The sequence below is a fragment of the Salvia miltiorrhiza genome, chromosome 3, assembly GCF_028751815.1.
Source record: "Salvia miltiorrhiza cultivar Shanhuang (shh) chromosome 3, IMPLAD_Smil_shh, whole genome shotgun sequence".
In the NCBI taxonomy this organism is placed as follows: domain Eukaryota; kingdom Viridiplantae; phylum Streptophyta; class Magnoliopsida; order Lamiales; family Lamiaceae; genus Salvia; species Salvia miltiorrhiza.
In genome coordinates this window covers 9,969,767-9,987,454 of record NC_080389.1, presented here as the reverse complement: position 1 = coordinate 9,987,454, position 17,688 = coordinate 9,969,767, and the positions used below count along the sequence as shown (strand labels likewise).

At 35.5% G+C, this 17,688-nt stretch overlaps 2 long non-coding RNA genes across 2 annotated transcripts; one reads left to right on the top strand and one right to left on the bottom strand.

Annotated features, from left to right (window-relative positions):
- The first annotated feature begins 1,356 nt into the window (after nt 1–1,356).
- LOC131017470 (uncharacterized) lies at nt 1,357–13,881 on the top strand. Its single transcript, XR_009099627.1, has 2 exons — nt 1,357–1,631; nt 13,731–13,881. It is a non-coding gene; the product is annotated as an uncharacterized LOC131017470 (long non-coding RNA).
- Nucleotides 13,882–14,089: 208 nt separating this feature from the next.
- On the bottom strand, nt 14,090–14,541 carry LOC131017472 (uncharacterized). The gene is made up of 2 exons (XR_009099628.1): nt 14,464–14,541; nt 14,090–14,120 (listed from the first exon to the last, which is right to left on the bottom strand). It is a non-coding gene; the product is annotated as an uncharacterized LOC131017472 (long non-coding RNA).
- Nucleotides 14,542–17,688: the final 3,147 nt, after the last annotated feature.

Sequence of the window (17,688 nt, the reverse complement as noted above, 5' to 3'; positions counted from 1 at the left end):
AAGAAGAAGAAGAAGAAGAAGAGAAGAAGAAGATAAGAAAGAAGAATAAGGAAGAAAAAAAAAATAAGAGAGAGAGAAGAAATAGAGTAAAATAAAGAGAATAGAGAAGAAAAGAAGAATAAGAAGAAAAGAAGAAAAGAAAAGAATAAGAATAATAGAATAGAAGAAGAAGAAGAAGAAGAAGAAGAAGAAGTAAGAAGAAGAAATCATGTAATAATAATGAATAATAATGAATAATAAGAATAATAATAAGAATAAGAATAATACTAATAATAAGTAATAATAATAATAATAAGAATAAGAATATAATAAAATAATAATAATAATAAATAATAATAATAATAATTAATAATAAGAATAATAATAATAATAATAATAATAATAATAATAATAATAATAATAATAATAAATAAATAATAATAATAATAATAATGATAATAATAATAATAATAATCATATAATAATAAATATAATAATAATAATAATAATAATAATAATAATAATAATAATAATAATAATAATAATAATAATAATAATAATAATAATAATAATAATAATAATAATAATGGGATACCAAAATGGAGAAGATGATCCCAAATTAATTTTGTGGATAATGGTATCTTTTACATTGCCGGATTTATATCTAAACCGAATTTTCTTAAAAATTGTTTGAGTTTTAGCAAAGGACAAAAATAGAAGAAATTCTCAATGTCTCATGCATGTTCAATTTCAACTAAACAAAAATTGAGACTATGGATCGCCGTTGCCCTCTTGGGCCCACCTCTAGATCCATCTCTACATAAGAAATTAGCTATCTCATAAAGTTTTTACGTGGCCCTCAAAAAAAAAAAAGTTTCTACATGGCCAAAGTGGATAATAAATTCTATATTAGTAAAATCCAACTAAATCAAACCAAAATATCTATGAAGATTAAATTGATCTTGGGCTCGTTAATTTTGAGCTTTAGCATCTCCTAAACAAAATTTGGGCTCTAGCCCAAATTGTTGTTTGATTCAACTAGCCTATTATAGAAAGATGTTTGCAATTGATATGTGATTCAACTTGCCCTATTATAAACAAATTTGATGGAGGCAAAAAAGTAATTTCCAGAGTCAGAAAATACAGTTGGTAACCAAAGATGACCACTGGCTGACCCGAGGAGCTAAAGGGGGCTTAAGCCCCCACTAAACATTTTTTTGTAATATATTAGTATTATTCTTTTGAAATAGTCAAATTATTGATGTTTTACGGGAATGATTGTACAATAGTCCCATTAACAAATTAATAGTATAAATGTATCGACAATGAAGTGCAACTCAATTAGTAAGACACTTCTCCTTTAACTAATAGGTCGAGGGTTCGAGTTATCGCGGAGAAAAATGAGGAATCATTATTGATCATTTTTCAAAAAAATTAGTACTATAATGTATCATGAATGAACTATATATACATTAGTAGTCTTGAAACAAAATGGTAATAAAAATCAATGTAGCTTTTTCTTTCAACTATATAAACATTCACCTAAGTTTTCTCAAAGGCAGAGCTCCACCAAAGAGCTTCTCCACCTCAGTTGCCTCCATTTTCAGCTCACTCAACAGATCCATCTCTTCCTTATTCAGCTCTTGTAGGAGGTAATGTAACACCCTAAAATCTCATAACTAAAATAATATATTTCTTTAAATCCTCAAGTTAACGAAAAGATAATTGACCAAAAATACGACTTTGTTTTAACTAATCTAAACACCAAAATCCACAAAATAAGTTCAGTTTCAGAAAAACGTCTACCAAGCCTTAAACGATCAAATACTTCTACGCCAAGGTCCTCACTTACCAATAAAGTTAAACCAACTACCAAAAATCTCCATGAAATAAAAGCAAGCTTAACCTCAAAACAATTCAATGAAATTTATCGAATTTAAAGTCTAAAATTCAAAGCGAAACCAAAAGTACGAAATCGACTTCACCACACCCTTTCCGCCACGCCGCTCCAAGCTCACTGACCTGAAAATAATTTAATGAAAGGGGGTGAGCACAAAAACATACTCAGTGGTGGGAAACAATAAGCGAAACATGATTTATCCAAACGTGTATTAAATTGTAGAAAACGATACTCATTCGCAACTCGCTTCACCATCACGGCATAAATAATACACCTTACGTCACCTGCAAATAATCCAGCCACACAGGCATGGAACCATTCTCAACATTGCCACACAGGCAAACAATCCAGCCACACAGGCATGGAACCATTCACAACATTGCCACACAGGCAAATAATCCAGCCACCCAGGCAAGGAACCATTCACAATATTGCCACACAGGCAAATAATCCAGCCACCCAGGCAAGGAACCATTCACAACATTGCCACACAGGCAAAATAATCCAGCCACACAGGCAAAATAATCCAGCCACACAGGCATGGAATGATAATAACCGACTGGCTCAACTGTGCACAGGACCCTGTCATACTCGTCGTCCACAAATCAGTGACTCACCGTCACACTGCCATAAGTACCAATGCGCATACTCACCGTATGCAATCAAACTCGTATCTCAACCACAGTATACACGTTGGATTTATAGGAAATATTTCATAAACAATTTTAATTCACGTGGCAATTGAAAGCATATTTATTGAGTTAGAAGAAATTTCACCCACCTCAATATCCACGACAACAAAAGAAACTCAATCAATTTTCAGACGAGGCTCCTAGTTGCGCCGCACCTAATTCAATAAGTTCATTAATATTATAAGGCCTATGTAAAAACCTTAATTACACGTTTTTAAAACAAGCTAATAATTTTTGAGGCTATAATATATAATCTGAACACGCCTCAAAATTTGAACTCAAACAGTAAGCATTATTAGTCACCGACTTAGAAATATCAATTTATAAATCATCCAATTTAACTTTTGATATAAATTAAAAACTAACCATTTTATCTAGTTAATCGCCCAATCATTTATACATAACCTTTTTCAAACATCAAGATGTTTAGTAACACCTAATATAAGTGAACCCTCAAAACCATATTCTCGTATGAATAATGTATATGTTGTTAAATATATAAAAATAATCATCCTAGAATATCAACTGTAAAGCTTGAGATTTTACAAAATAATAATAATTAAAGCAAGCAATTCACTCCAATAGTCAATATATTAAAAGAGAACATTAGTCACTGACTATTTATTAAACATACTAATTCTTCCATATTAGCCTATACGTAAATATCAAATCTAACTAATTAGTTAATAATCTAATAAGTCAAACTTATTTCCAAAACTGAAGTACACAAACTTAAAATCAAATTAATTCCATATACCCCAATAGCTATTTTCGAAAAAGATGAAAATAATTACAATAATTCAATACCCCCACTTTGGCTTAAGATATATATATATACATTTTAGCAATATTGAAAACGCAGCCATCATTAGGCAATAGTCGAGTTTTATACACTCGGGATTGGGTACAATTAATAAAAATTTCATTCTTTTACAACTGATCCAATATCTCAGACGAAAATAAATGGAATTCAGAATAAGCTTGAAACTTACCCGAATTCTGACTCCCAATTAAATAAACTCTAAATACGTTTTGACGAGGAAGAAAAACTTGTAAACGAATCAAACTTCAACTTCGCTAGGAAACTTGAGAGAACGAGAAAGTATTTGAAATTTTTGTGAATGCGCTAGAGCAGTTCTGAACGTGTTGGTAAATATATATATTTACGTGATTTACGGGTATGCAGTTATAACCCTAATAGAATTTTACATCTTCTCTAATTCTTTAATAAAATAACGCTAATAACATTAATTATTAGAGATACAACATAAATTAAAATACTGCGAATTTAAATTTGAGATATAACAATTTTATTCTCTTAGCCCAGCTTCTCAATAAACCCAAATTAAAGGAAAATTTTTACGTTCTATTTACTACAAAAATTCTAAAACTCAATATATATATATATATATATATATATATATATATATATATATTTATTTGACTTTTAACTAGGGCGCAACTACGGATTTCCTCAAGTCCAAGATTCTAAAATAAAGCATGACAAAAATCATATTTTGAATCACCAAAATAATAAAACTTAAGTAAAAAGCGGGGCGTTACAACCCTACCCACTTAACAAAAATTTCGTCCTCGAAATTTGCCTTACCAGGAGCTATAAGGGTCGGATATTTAGCTAGGATTTCATCTTCACGCTCCCAAGTTGCTTCCTCGGGACCATGGCGACTCCATTATATTTTAACTAGTGTCACTCGTCGGTTCCTTAGCTCGTGAATTTTTTTGCTCTAAAATCGTAACAGGTTCATCCTCGTAGCTCAAATCTTTATGAAGCGATATCCCACCAAATGAACCACATGACTTAGGTCATGCATATATTTCCTTAGCATCGACACGTGTAAGACGTTGTGCACAAATGCAAGCTCGGGTGTTAACGCTAAACGATAAGCGACATCTCCAATCCTTTCAAGAATTTCAAAAGGTCCAATGAAACGCGGCTTCAACTTTCCTTTCTTACTAAATCTCAAAACTCCCTTCATTGGTGCTACTTTCAAAAACACCTTGTCGCTATCCTCAAAATGTAAATCCTTTCTTATCTTGTTAGCATATGACTTTAGTCGATCCTGAGCAACTTTTGATTCTATCTCGAATTTTCTTAACCACTTCCACCGTTCTTTCCACCATCTCGGGATCCAAAATTTTATTCTCTCCAACTTCGTCCTAATAAACGGGCGATCTATACTTTCTTCCATAAAGTGCTTTATACGGAGCTATACCAATGCTAGAATGGTAACTATTGTTATAAGCAAATTCTATCAATGGCAGGTGTGGCTCTCAACTTCCTCCAATACCCAAGACACAAGTCCTTAACATATCCTCAAAAGTTTGAATTTTCCTTTCTGACTGACCATCTGTTTGTGGATGATATGTCGTTGAAAACTTCAATTTTGTACCCAAAGCATGATAAAGGTTGTGCCAGAACCTTGAGGTAAATCGTGGGTCTCTATTAGATACGATGGATGTTGCTACCTCGTGAAGTTACAATCTCCTGAACATATAGCTGAGAAAACTTATCCATCAGCAAGGTCATCCGCACTGGCATGAAATGTGCCGATTTTGTCAATTGGTCAGCAATCACCCAAACATCATTACCTCTCAAAGTTTTAGGGAGTCTAACCACAAAATCCATAATGATATGTTCCCACTTCCACTCCGGTAATTCCAATGGTTTCAACAAACCGAAGGGTCTTTGATGCTCAGCTTTCACGTGTTGACAAGCCAAACATTATTCCACATACTTGGCTATAGATCTTTTCATTCCATACCACCAAATTTTTTTCTTTAAGTCCTGGTACATCTTGGTACTACCAGGATGTGCAGTGTATGCGGTTTTGTGTGCTTCATCTATTATCTTATTTCTTAACTCCTCATTCCTAGGCACACAAATTCTTTTATCCAACACAAGAGTCTTGTCTTGCAAAATTGAAAAATCATTCGGATCGTCAGATACTTCTCTAGCTCTCATCTTTTGCAGAAACGCATCATCCATCTGTGCTTCTCAGATTCTATCTCGCAACGTTGGACGCACTACCCAAGCTAAGGTAATCGTATCCGCCCCATCAGGGAAAGTCACCACTTCAAGGCTCAATCGTTCAAAATCATTTCCTAGCTCCTCTAGCTTGTTGAGTCAATTTTCTTGCGGGGTTCTATTGAGCGCATCGGCTACTATATTTTTCCTTCCCGGGACGATACAAAAATATTGCAATCATAGTCCTTTACTAACTCCAATTATCTCTGTTGTCTTGTATTCAACACTTTTTGCGTGAAGAAAATATTTTAGGCTCTTGTGATCCGTGTAAATCTCTCGCCTACCTCCACAAAGTAATGCCTCCAAATCGTCAAAGCATGCACTATTGCTGTCAATTCTAAATCATGAGTTGGATAGTTAAGTTCGTGCAACTTCAATTGTCTAGATGCATAGGCTACGACCTTTCCTCCTTGCATTAACACACAACCAAGCCCTTGCTTTGATACATCGCTATAGATGACATATACCTTGGAGCCGTCAGGTATAGTCAAAACTGGTGCAGTTATCAACTTCTCCATAAGCATTTGGAAACTCTTTTTGCACTTCTCGGTTCGCTTAAAATTACCCCCTTCCGTGTTAGATGAGTAAGTGGCACTGCAATATTGGAGAATCCCTCAATGAACCTTCTATAGTATCCTGCCAATCCAAGAAAACTTCGTATTTCGATTGCATTTGTCGGTGCTTTCCGATTTCTCCCTACCTCAACTTTCGCCAGATCTGCCTCGATTTCGTCTGGCGTTACCATGTGTCCAAGGAATCCAATTCGATTAAGCCAAAACTCACACTTCTTAAACTTAGCATACAACTGTTCTTACCTTAGTATCCCCAACACTGTGCGCAGATGTGACTCGTGTTCTTCTAGGCTATTCAAATGTATCGAGATGGCGTCCTTCTTCTTCACGAACAAAATCGGTGCTCCCCATGGTGCCACACTCAGTCTAATATGCCCTCTTTCCGATAGTTCTTGTAACTGTTCCTTTAGTTCCTCCATTTTTATTTATTTTGTTTATTATTTTTTTTTCATTCGGTATGGAGCCTTAGAAATTGGTGTTGTTCCCAGTACAAGGTTATGGTAAACTCCACTTGTCGGTTTGGCGGTAGTCCTGGTATTTCTTCAGGAAATTCACGAACTATCTCGACATCCCCCACTATTGCCTCCATTGGTGTCGACCCCATTAGGTTTACAACACTAGCCCCATAGAATGTAAACTCCTCATCTTCTGGTCTTTGAAACACCACTTCTCCCTGATGACGCCTTATAGTGGCATAATTTTCACTTAACCAATCCATCCCTGAAATTAGATCAAAATCATGCATCTCTAGAACATGATAGTCGACCGTTAACCTTTTCGTCCCAAAATTAGTTTAACGTTTCTTGCCATCCTACTAGTTCTTAAAGTTTCTCCTGAAAAGAGTCTAACATCAAGTGCTAAGTTCTATACTCCCACAGGCACATTGGTTTTCTAACATAGCTCAGCAGATATAAAAGAATGTGACGTACCCAAATCAAAAAATTGTTGAGACAAGTAGCCCAGAGATATTAACCAAGCTAATAAATGAGACATAAGCTACCAGAGTATAACATTTTACAAAATTCCACCATATATAGATTTCAAATACTATCCCTTGCTAATAGCCAACTATTCACAATTGTTCATCCAATAACACAATGCAAGACGAAGGCATCGTCAAAACTTAATATACACATCTACTCGTTCTAACCATAAATGAAAAAAAAATTGATCTAAAGCTAAACTATGCTACTCGTCATCACTACTAATATCTAAAATCTCTATATTGGGATCCTCTTCGGGGTCCTCTTCTTCGATTGGCTCCGCTTCCTCTTCCCATATGGGCTCTGCGTCCTGTTCTGGTACTTCCTCGGGTGCTTCTTCATTCTGTGGAGGTGGTACGGGTTCTTCACCATCGTTTATATGGATTACGCCGTGACAAAGTTGATGGCACCTTCGAATCAGTGTGGCCATAAAATCTTCGAAATTGATTTGCCTTTGTCCATCCGGTAGAATCCACGCTCGGTCCATCTTTGCTTTCCAAGTTATGGGCCAAACCTCGTTGGGTACCATTTGTTCTATGTGGTCGGCGGCAGCATATTCAGATATTAGCGGCCCATGGACTCCAATTTGCCGCCACAAATTCCTCCATACTACCATATTTTCCACGAGTCCTATCGTGATATCCCACTTACGCCACCAGAATATATGTATTGCATACGCGTGAAGGTATTCTGCAGGTATTCCTCCGTTGTTTGTCATCCTAACCTACGCACGTAGAGCCTAAGATTCAATCGATCACCTAGGTTTTTCCTACTTTCGAGGATGAAACGAGAAATTAATTCACATTTATGTCATGCTTTACAAAAAAAAAAATTATCATTCAAGATTTTTACCACACCAATTCAATGCCACGTATAAATTCCACCACATATCACAATAATCAAAATACCTCATTATTTAAATGCTCACCAAAAATAACCAAAATAAAAATAAATACCTCAAGCAGGAGCGCATGTCGGAAATGAGTGGTGGTGGTTTTTCACAATCGCAAACCAATTAAGTTTGCAAGTCTACAGAATCGTAGACCTGCTCTGATACCACAAAATGTAACACCCTAAAATCTCATAACTAAAATAATATATTTCTTTAAATCCTCAAGTTAACGAAAAGATAATTGACCAAAAATACGACTTTGTTTTAACTAATCTAAACACCAAAATCCACAAAATAAGTTCAGTTTCAGAAAAACGTCTACCAAGCCTTAAACGATCAAATACTTCTACGCCAAGGTCCTCACTTACCAATAAAGTTAAACCAACTACCAAAAATCTCCATGAAATAAAAGCAAGCTTAACCTCAAAACAATTCAATGAAATTTATCGAATTTAAAGTCTAAAATTCAAAGCGAAACCAAAAGTACGAAATCGACTTCACCACACCCTTTCCGCCACGCCGCTCCAAGCTCACTGACCTGAAAATAATTTAATGAAAGAGGGTGAGCACAAAAACATACTCAGTGGTGGGAAACAATAAGCGAAACATGATTTATCCAAACGTGTATTAAATTGTAGAAAACGATACTCATTCGCAACTCGCTTCACCATCACGGCATAAATAATACACCTTACGTCACCTGCAAATAATCCAGCCACACAGGCATGGAACCATTCTCAACATTGCCACACAGGCAAACAATCCAGCCACACAGGCATGGAACCATTCACAACATTGCCACACAGGCAAATAATCCAGCCACCCAGGCAAGGAACCATTCACAATATTGCCACACAGGCAAATAATCCAGCCACCCAGGCAAGGAACCATTCACAACATTGCCACACAGGCAAAATAATCCAGCCACACAGGCAAAATAATCCAGCCACACAGGCATGGAATGATAATAACCGACTGGCTCAACTGTGCACAGGACCCTGTCATACTCGTCGTCCACAAATCAGTGACTCACCGTCACACTGCCATAAGTACCAATGCGCATACTCACCGTATGCAATCAAACTCGTATCTCAACCACAGTATACACGTTGGATTTATAGGAAATATTTCATAAACAATTTTAATTCACGTGGCAATTGAAAGCATATTTATTGAGTTAGAAGAAATTTCACCCACCTCAATATCCACGACAACAAAAGAAACTCAATCAATTTTCAGACGAGGCTCCTAGTTGCGCCGCACCTAATTCAATAAGTTCATTAATATTATAAGGCCTATGTAAAAACCTTAATTACACGTTTTTAAAACAAGCTAATAATTTTTGAGGCTATAATATATAATCTGAACACGCCTCAAAATTTGAACTCAAACAGTAAGCATTATTAGTCACCGACTTAGAAATATCAATTTATAAATCATCCAATTTAACTTTTGATATAAATTAAAAACTAACCATTTTATCTAGTTAATCGCCCAATCATTTATACATAATCTTTTTCAAACATCAAGATGTTTAGTAACACCTAATATAAGTGAACCCTCAAAACCATATTCTCGTATGAATAATGTATATGTTGTTAAATATATAAAAATAATCATCCTAGAATATCAACTGTAAAGCTTGAGATTTTACAAAATAATAATAATTAAAGCAAGCAATTCACTCCAATAGTCAATATATTAAAAGAGAACATTAGTCACTGACTATTTATTAAACATACTAATTCTTCCATATTAGCCTATACGTAAATATCAAATCTAACTAATTAGTTAATAATCTAATAAGTCAAACTTATTTCCAAAACTGAAGTACACAAACTTAAAATCAAATTAATTCCATATACCCCAATAGCTATTTTCGAAAAAGATGAAAATAATTACAATAATTCAATACCCCCACTTTGGCTTAAGATATATATATATACATTTTAGCAATATTGAAAACGCAGCCATCATTAGGCAATAGTCGAGTTTTATACACTCGGGATTGGGTACAATTAATAAAAATTTCATTCTTTTACAACTGATCCAATATCTCAGACGAAAATAAATGGAATTCAGAATAAGCTTGAAACTTACCCGAATTCTGACTCCCAATTAAATAAACTCTAAATACGTTTTGACGAGGAAGAAAAACTTGTAAACGAATCAAACTTCAACTTCGCTAGGAAACTTGAGAGAACGAGAAAGTATTTGAAATTTTTGTGAATGCGCTAGAGCAGTTCTGAACGTGTTGGTAAATATATATATTTACGTGATTTACGGGTATGCAGTTATAACCCTAATAGAATTTTACATCTTCTCTAATTCTTTAATAAAATAACGCTAATAACATTAATTATTAGAGATACAACATAAATTAAAATACTGCGAATTTAAATTTGAGATATAACAATTTTATTCTCTTAGCCCAGCTTCTCAATAAACCCAAATTAAAGGAAAATTTTTACGTTCTATTTACTACAAAAATTCTAAAACTCAATATATATATATATATAGGGAAGGGATCAAAAAAGAAAGCTAAATGTAGGAAGAATAAAGAATAAATATAAGCCTTTAGATTATAGTAATCAAACGGCCCATAATTAGGCTGAAGATTAGATGCGATTTTTATCTTAAGGTTAATCAAGTAATTTTGATTTTTAATGTAACCGCTTTGACTTAATGATTTTTTGACCGAATCTTTTTTATTATTTTGTTTCAGTCATGGAGATATTATTATTTACGGTAGTTATCAAATTAATATTAATGAGGTTGACAAAATTTGTAGTATTTTTGGTGGTAGTTACATACATTTTCATGATTTTCTTATTTAATTTTTTATTAGTTCAAATTTTTTATTTTTTTTAATCATAAATTCGAGCGTATGTAAGACCATTGTTTTTAATTGTTTGTAGTTTAATGTTATGATTTATTTTATCACATAATAATTTTTTTCAATAATTAATTAAAATTAAAACTTTTTATTCTACATGTTCGTAATTTTTTTAAACTTGTTCGAAATGTTTTTTATGAAATATTTTAACATTTCAACAAGTAAAGTTCGAAAATTTAATTTAGATAATCGTAACTTTTGTACACTTTGTTCGAAATATTTTTCATAAAATAATTTTACAATTCTCAATCAGATATCAATTATATTATTCATTCTAATATAATTTATTTCAAATGACATTCATTACAAAAACGATTTACTTCGCTATTTTTGTATATTTATTCAAAAGGTTTCATATTAATTATTTTACTTTATATTAGTAACAAAGATTTTATTTAGATGTTCGGAATTTTTATGTAGTCTAAGATTGTATTTGAATATTGTTTAAAACGTACCAAAATAAGAATTACATTTTTGTGAATATGGATACTAATTTGATGAATAACGTAACTGTTACTCAATACTCATAAATTATGAATAAGAAAAATATTAGTTGAATAAAGTAACATTATTCATGAATATATCATTTTCGAATAAAAATCATATTTATTTGAATAAGGATAAGAGTTTGCTGAATAATTTATATGAAACTATTTTGTTGAATAAAGTAGCATTTTTCATGAATAACCGTATCTGAATTTTGTTCAAGATTTATCGAATAAAAATCATATTTATGTGAATAAGGAATAAAGTTTGCTGAATAATTTATATGATACTCATAAATTGTGAATAAGGAAACTATTTTGTTGAATAAAGTACCAAAAATATACAATAATAATGTACAAAGTCAATAATTCGATGAATATGGTCATTTTGATCACTAAATTATTATGTGTATAATTTTAAAATATGATTCGATATCCGAATGAAATATGCAACATTAATGAATAATATCAATAATTCAATGAATAAAATAAGAATTAGTTTCAATGTGTAAGCTAATATGTGATTCATATTTCATATTTAATGAATATGTCATTATAAGATGTCGAATAACAATACAAATATTCTAAATAAAAACAAATTTTTTATACAAATCTACAATAATTTAAAGCAATTCACTATTCATATTAAACAAATATGTCACTATAAGATGTCGAATAACAATACAATTTTTCTGAACAAACATAAATGACATAGAAATCCAACACTTCATCTTAATTCTATTGAGCTGTATTTTTTTCCCTCTCTTAATGCTCTTCATCCAAGAGTAAATTCAATTCTTGCTTGGTGACCTCTGTGATGTCTGCTTCTCCCTGGATTCCTTAATCACCTCCACAATTGTATAGCGGGAGCTTCAAGTCAAATTTAACATTCTGAATACGACTTATTGTGAATAAGCTAGTATTATATTTGAATAATTTAATTTTACAACCAAATAACATTTAAATAAAAAATAATTATTTAATCATAGATGGTTTTACAATTTCGTCAATATTTAATTCACAATCATATTAAAATAAGAAATAATTTCTGCACCAAGAGTCTAAAATGGCACAAACAGTAAAATCAATAAGAGTAAAATATATCTACAGTAAGAGCAACTCACAATCAAATTCTAAAATACAGCAAACATATGAATAATATACCACCACATAATGAATAACCATAATTTTTAAATGAATAAACTTGTTGGGAACATCAATTAATTCGTTTTTTTTATCCAAGCATATTGAGAATAAATAATGTAAAATAAAGTAGCGAAAGATGTGTTGTGTTTCTTCATAAAGTTACAGCAAACTCCACATTTATGTTAGCAAAACTTCAGCAGTTCCAATCAAAATATCAGTAAAACCAAAATTTTACAATTCCCATTTTGTATAGTATATAAGATTTAGCAGAAAATTCAAAAGAGAGAAGATATGAATAGCAGAAGACATATATTCATTCAAAAAATAAAATATTCAGTAAAACATTCTTAAGAATCGCAGACTTACTAAAGAGAACGTCTTTGTGGATACACCTCTACTCGCTAATCTTCGACTAACTATAGATTCGTCAGACGGAGAAGATGTCGGTGACCAGAGCGACGGTCCGATCTACTGGGTTGCACTGCACCGACGAGGGAGTGGCGGACGCTGCCATTCACCGCTGTTATCGACGGCGAGAGGGGATGCGGCAAGTTGTGGCAGACCCGCCGAACAGGGAGAAGGAATTGGGGAGGCGGCGCGGTGGCGATTGTAAAACTTGCTCATAAATCGAGATTTCTCCGATTTCCTCTTCGAACACGCTGGAGAATTTTTGGAGTCAATGATTTTGTTGTTCGGAAAACCCTAGACTAGAGAAGTTGAAACGGTGAGGATATGGTCGAGTAATTATCGGACCTATCAGATTTACCATCGTGGTAAATACCCCAAATTGTCCTTCCGTATTCAAAATCTCTTTATTAATGTTTCTTTTAATTATTATTCGACTTTTTATCTACCGTTAGATTAGGTAGATCTTAAGGCTTAGGATTATTCTCTATTCTTTACTTAGGGGTTATTCTTTATGGATCCCTCCCCTATATATATATATATATATATATATATATATATATATATATATTTATTTATATATATATATATATATATTTATTTATTTATTTGACTTTTAACTAGGGCGCAACTACGGATTTCCTCAAGTTCAAGATTCTAAAATAAAGCATGACAAAAATCATATTTTGAATCACCAAAATAATAAAACTTAAGTAAAAAGCGGGGCGTTACAGGTAATCTTTGTCCTTGATCAGCTCTTGGAATCCTTTCATCAGCCTCTCGAGTAACGACATCTCCGCCTTTGCGACCTCCAGCTCAACCTCCTGCTCGATCTCCTCGACCTCCCTCACGATGATCTCCTCGCCCTCCTCCACCGTCTTCTCCAGCCTCTCGACCAGGGGGGCTCGGGCCCACACGTATTGTCCGTCTTGATGAACTGGCTCAGGTCGCGGCCGACATTCTTGGCCGCCTTCTCTAGCCGGGGCACGATGCTCTCGGGCAGGACCGCGCTTCTGGTGTAGATCACCGCGCCGCCGTAGCCGTCCCACGCATCGTTCCGGCCGCGGTAGTAGACGAATATGTAGTCGTCGGGTTTGTTTTCCACTTGGGATGAGAGAATGTACCTGCTCAAGAGATTCAGAATCATCAATTTTCTTTTTCCTAGGAGAAACAAATTATTTAAGTGCACGTTTACTTTGGTGATTAACCTTGATAGATAAAAATAATAAGATTAATCCCTTGTTGACTTAGATAAATTAAAACTTTGGGATATTACAAGGCTCTTAATTATTTCTATAATTTAAGCTAATTTTACTTGATTTTGATCTCATTGAAAGGGTGGGATTGGAGAAATCCTACTCTCCGAGATTAAAATACTCAATCGAACTATATAGGAAGTCCACAAATCCGAGGAACGAGGATGAAAAACCAAATTTATGCAAAAGGATGAGAGGCAGTAGAGGTTACCAGTCGTCTTGGTAGTGAAGATACTCATTGTCGTGGTTGTATAATATCCCCGGATATTTAGGATCTTGGACGAAATGTGAATTCACGATACAACTTATTCTTGATCGTGAATTAAATGGTAAATAATACTCCCTCCGTCCCGCTAAAGTTGGCAACATTCGTTTCGACACGGAGATTAAGAAATTGAGTGTTATATGTTTTAATAGAGTGTGGCCTACAATTGTTGACCAAATTAGTGAGTAATTGTTGACTTAATTAAAATAATTTTAGTATTTTTAGAAAGTGGCATACAATTGTTGACTTAATTAAAGTAAACTTTTGTCATTTTTAAAAAGTTGCCAACTTTAGTGGAACACCCAAAATAGAAATGTTGCAAACTTTAATGGGATGGAGGGAGTAAGAGTGTTTTTTTATTTTCTACTATTACTTTTACTACTCAAATATGAGAGAGAGAGGGTAAAAAAAAGGAGTGAGAAACCAACCTTGCGCTCAGGAACGGCATAAAGTAGGCGAGGTAGAGGCTTCTCATAACCAACTCCGTAAGGATTCCCACCACCACCGCCACCGCCGCCGGCGCCTCCCCAATAAGCGGCGTTGTTGGCGTAAGCGCCGCCGCATTCGCCGGGGCAGCTGCAGCGGAGCAGCCCCGCCTGCCGCGCGCACTCGAAATACTGCGTTATCGGCAGCTCATTCGCATTTTCCCAGTCGCCAAAAGCCGGAATCTGTCCACTCTTTCTGTAGTTTTCCTACAAAAATAAAAATATAAAATGCAAAGATTCATTAAAAGCACCAAAAAATTTGCATTACTTTAGGCGAAGATTCCTCAAACGACTCGAAAAGAAAGTGATGCTGATGTTGAAGAATCAAGAATTCTTGAGAGTTTTTTTGTTACTTACTGCACCCATGAAGGAAATGCTGCGGAGAGAGAAAGGAAGTGATGAGCAAGAAAATGGCTGGTGAGAGGTATAAAAATCAGTGGGGTTTGATTGAAATCTTGTTCTCTCTCTCTCTCTCTCTTGTGAATGTCAGTGGTGGTGGGGATGTGAGGTAATGGGTTGGTTGTTAACTGTTGATAATGTGAGCAAACACACAGTACACACACTACATCATTTTCAAAATCATTTATCATTGTTGTCTAGTGTGGTGAAATTATCCTATTAAATTACGATTAGTGGTCAAAAGGGGGAAGTGTGTAGGTGTTGAAAAGTGAGATTTGTATTGCTAGAAATAAAATATTTGAGGAAATGTCTAAGTTGGAAGGTGGAATTTTTGAATCTTGATTCTTGACTGTGTTTAATTAGTCCTAATAGTCAATGGCTTTTACTCCCTCCGTCCGCCAAAAGTAGACTACTTTGATTGGGCACGGAATTTAATAAAATTGGTGATGATTTTGATGTAGTGGAGAAAGGGTCCCACCACTTTATGGAATATGTGGTTGAAATTGAATTTGGAATGTGTTTTATTGTAAATAAAGAATGTTTATAAGAGCATCCACAATGGTTACACGATAGCCATTACACGATAGGGCTATCGTGTAAATGAGCTATCGTGTAACCGTTGCGGGAGAGGTTTACACGAGGGCTACACGTTCTATCGTGTAGCCCTTTAAACGGTAATATATAGGCGCGTGTTTTACACGCCTCTTTAAAAAAAAATAGAAATTCGAATTTTAAATCATTATTTGTAGGCTGACTGCTTTGACTCCTCGGTTTGTGTGCCAAAATTTGACCGTTTGGAATTTTTTTTTTTTTTCAATTTTTCTTCTCTTTATAACTACATCTTCCTCACTTTCACTCTACAATTCTCCTTCTTCTTTCAATTTCTTTCATTCTTGTTCCTCTTTCAAGCGCTTTCATCTTATTTCTTCCGACAATGGCGGAATCCGACCACGGTTCTTCGTCTGATTCATCCGACGGTGTAGCTAATGCGATCATGGAGGAGATAGAGTTGCAGAAACAACTGCTTGCTCACATCTATGGCCAGCCGGCTCCGGAGGCGGGACGTGTGAAATGTCCCCGATCTTACGTCCACCGTGATAGAGAGGAAGCCCACCTACGTCTTATGCAAGACTACTTCCAGGACAATCCAACGTACGGACCTACATTTTTCCGGCGGCGTTTTCGAATGCAGAAGGAGCTTTTCTTGCGCATCGTGGAGGCTGTTCAAGGTGTAGATACTTTCTTCCACATGACCACTGATGCAATAGGTCGGGACTCTCTTTCCCCGTTGCAGAAATGCACGTCGGCTATCCGCCAGTTAGCCACCGGGCTCTCTGCGGATACTTTTGACGAGTATCTCAGAGTCGCCGACTCCACCGGGCGTGTATGCCTCAAGAAGTTCTGCAAGGCGGTCATCCGGGCTTTTGGAGCCCATTATCTACGCCGTCCAACGTCGGAGGACATCACACGCCTTACCCAGATGCACGAGGTGCGACACAGATTTCCCGGGATGCTCGGGAGTCTTGATTGTATGCATTGGGGGTGGAAGAATTGCCCAAAGGCGTGGCACGGCGCCTACACACGCGGGGATCAGGGAGAGCCCACCTTAATATTGGAGGCCGTTGCATCCCACGATCTGTGGATTTGGCATGCCTTTTTTGGTGTCGTTGGTTCGAACAACGACATCAACGTTCTCAACCAGTCGCCTCTCTTCGCCGACGTGTTGGATGGAACTGCCCCGCCTGTGCTCTTTCAGGCGAACCAGCGCTACTACCAGATGGGCTACTACTTGTGCGACGACATATATCCAGAGTGGCGTTGCTTCGTCAAGAGTCCACCGATGGCGACAAATCAGAAGGAGGCGAGGTTCAAGAAGATGCAAGAATCGGCACGGAAGGATGTTGAACGTGCCTTTGGAGTCCTTCAAGCACGGTGGGGAATAATTCGCAGTCCCGCGCGGAATTGGTACTTGGAGCACCTCCGGGACATCATGCTGTGTTGCATCATTCTCCACAACATGATTGTGGAGCACGAAGGTGAAGGAGCAACCAATTGGAGAGATGACGACGCGGGACATGGGGCGTCTAGCAGTGACTCGACGGAGAGTGATCGAGCAACCCCCGTTTCATTCGAGGAATATGTCCAAAGAGATGTCCTTCTCCGAGATAGGCAGTTGCACGCCGCGCTCCAATATGATTTGATGGAGCATGTTTGGGCACGTTTCGGACCTCTAGGGCCGGAATAGTTATTTGTAGTATTTGTTTTTATTTTATTAAATTTTATGTAA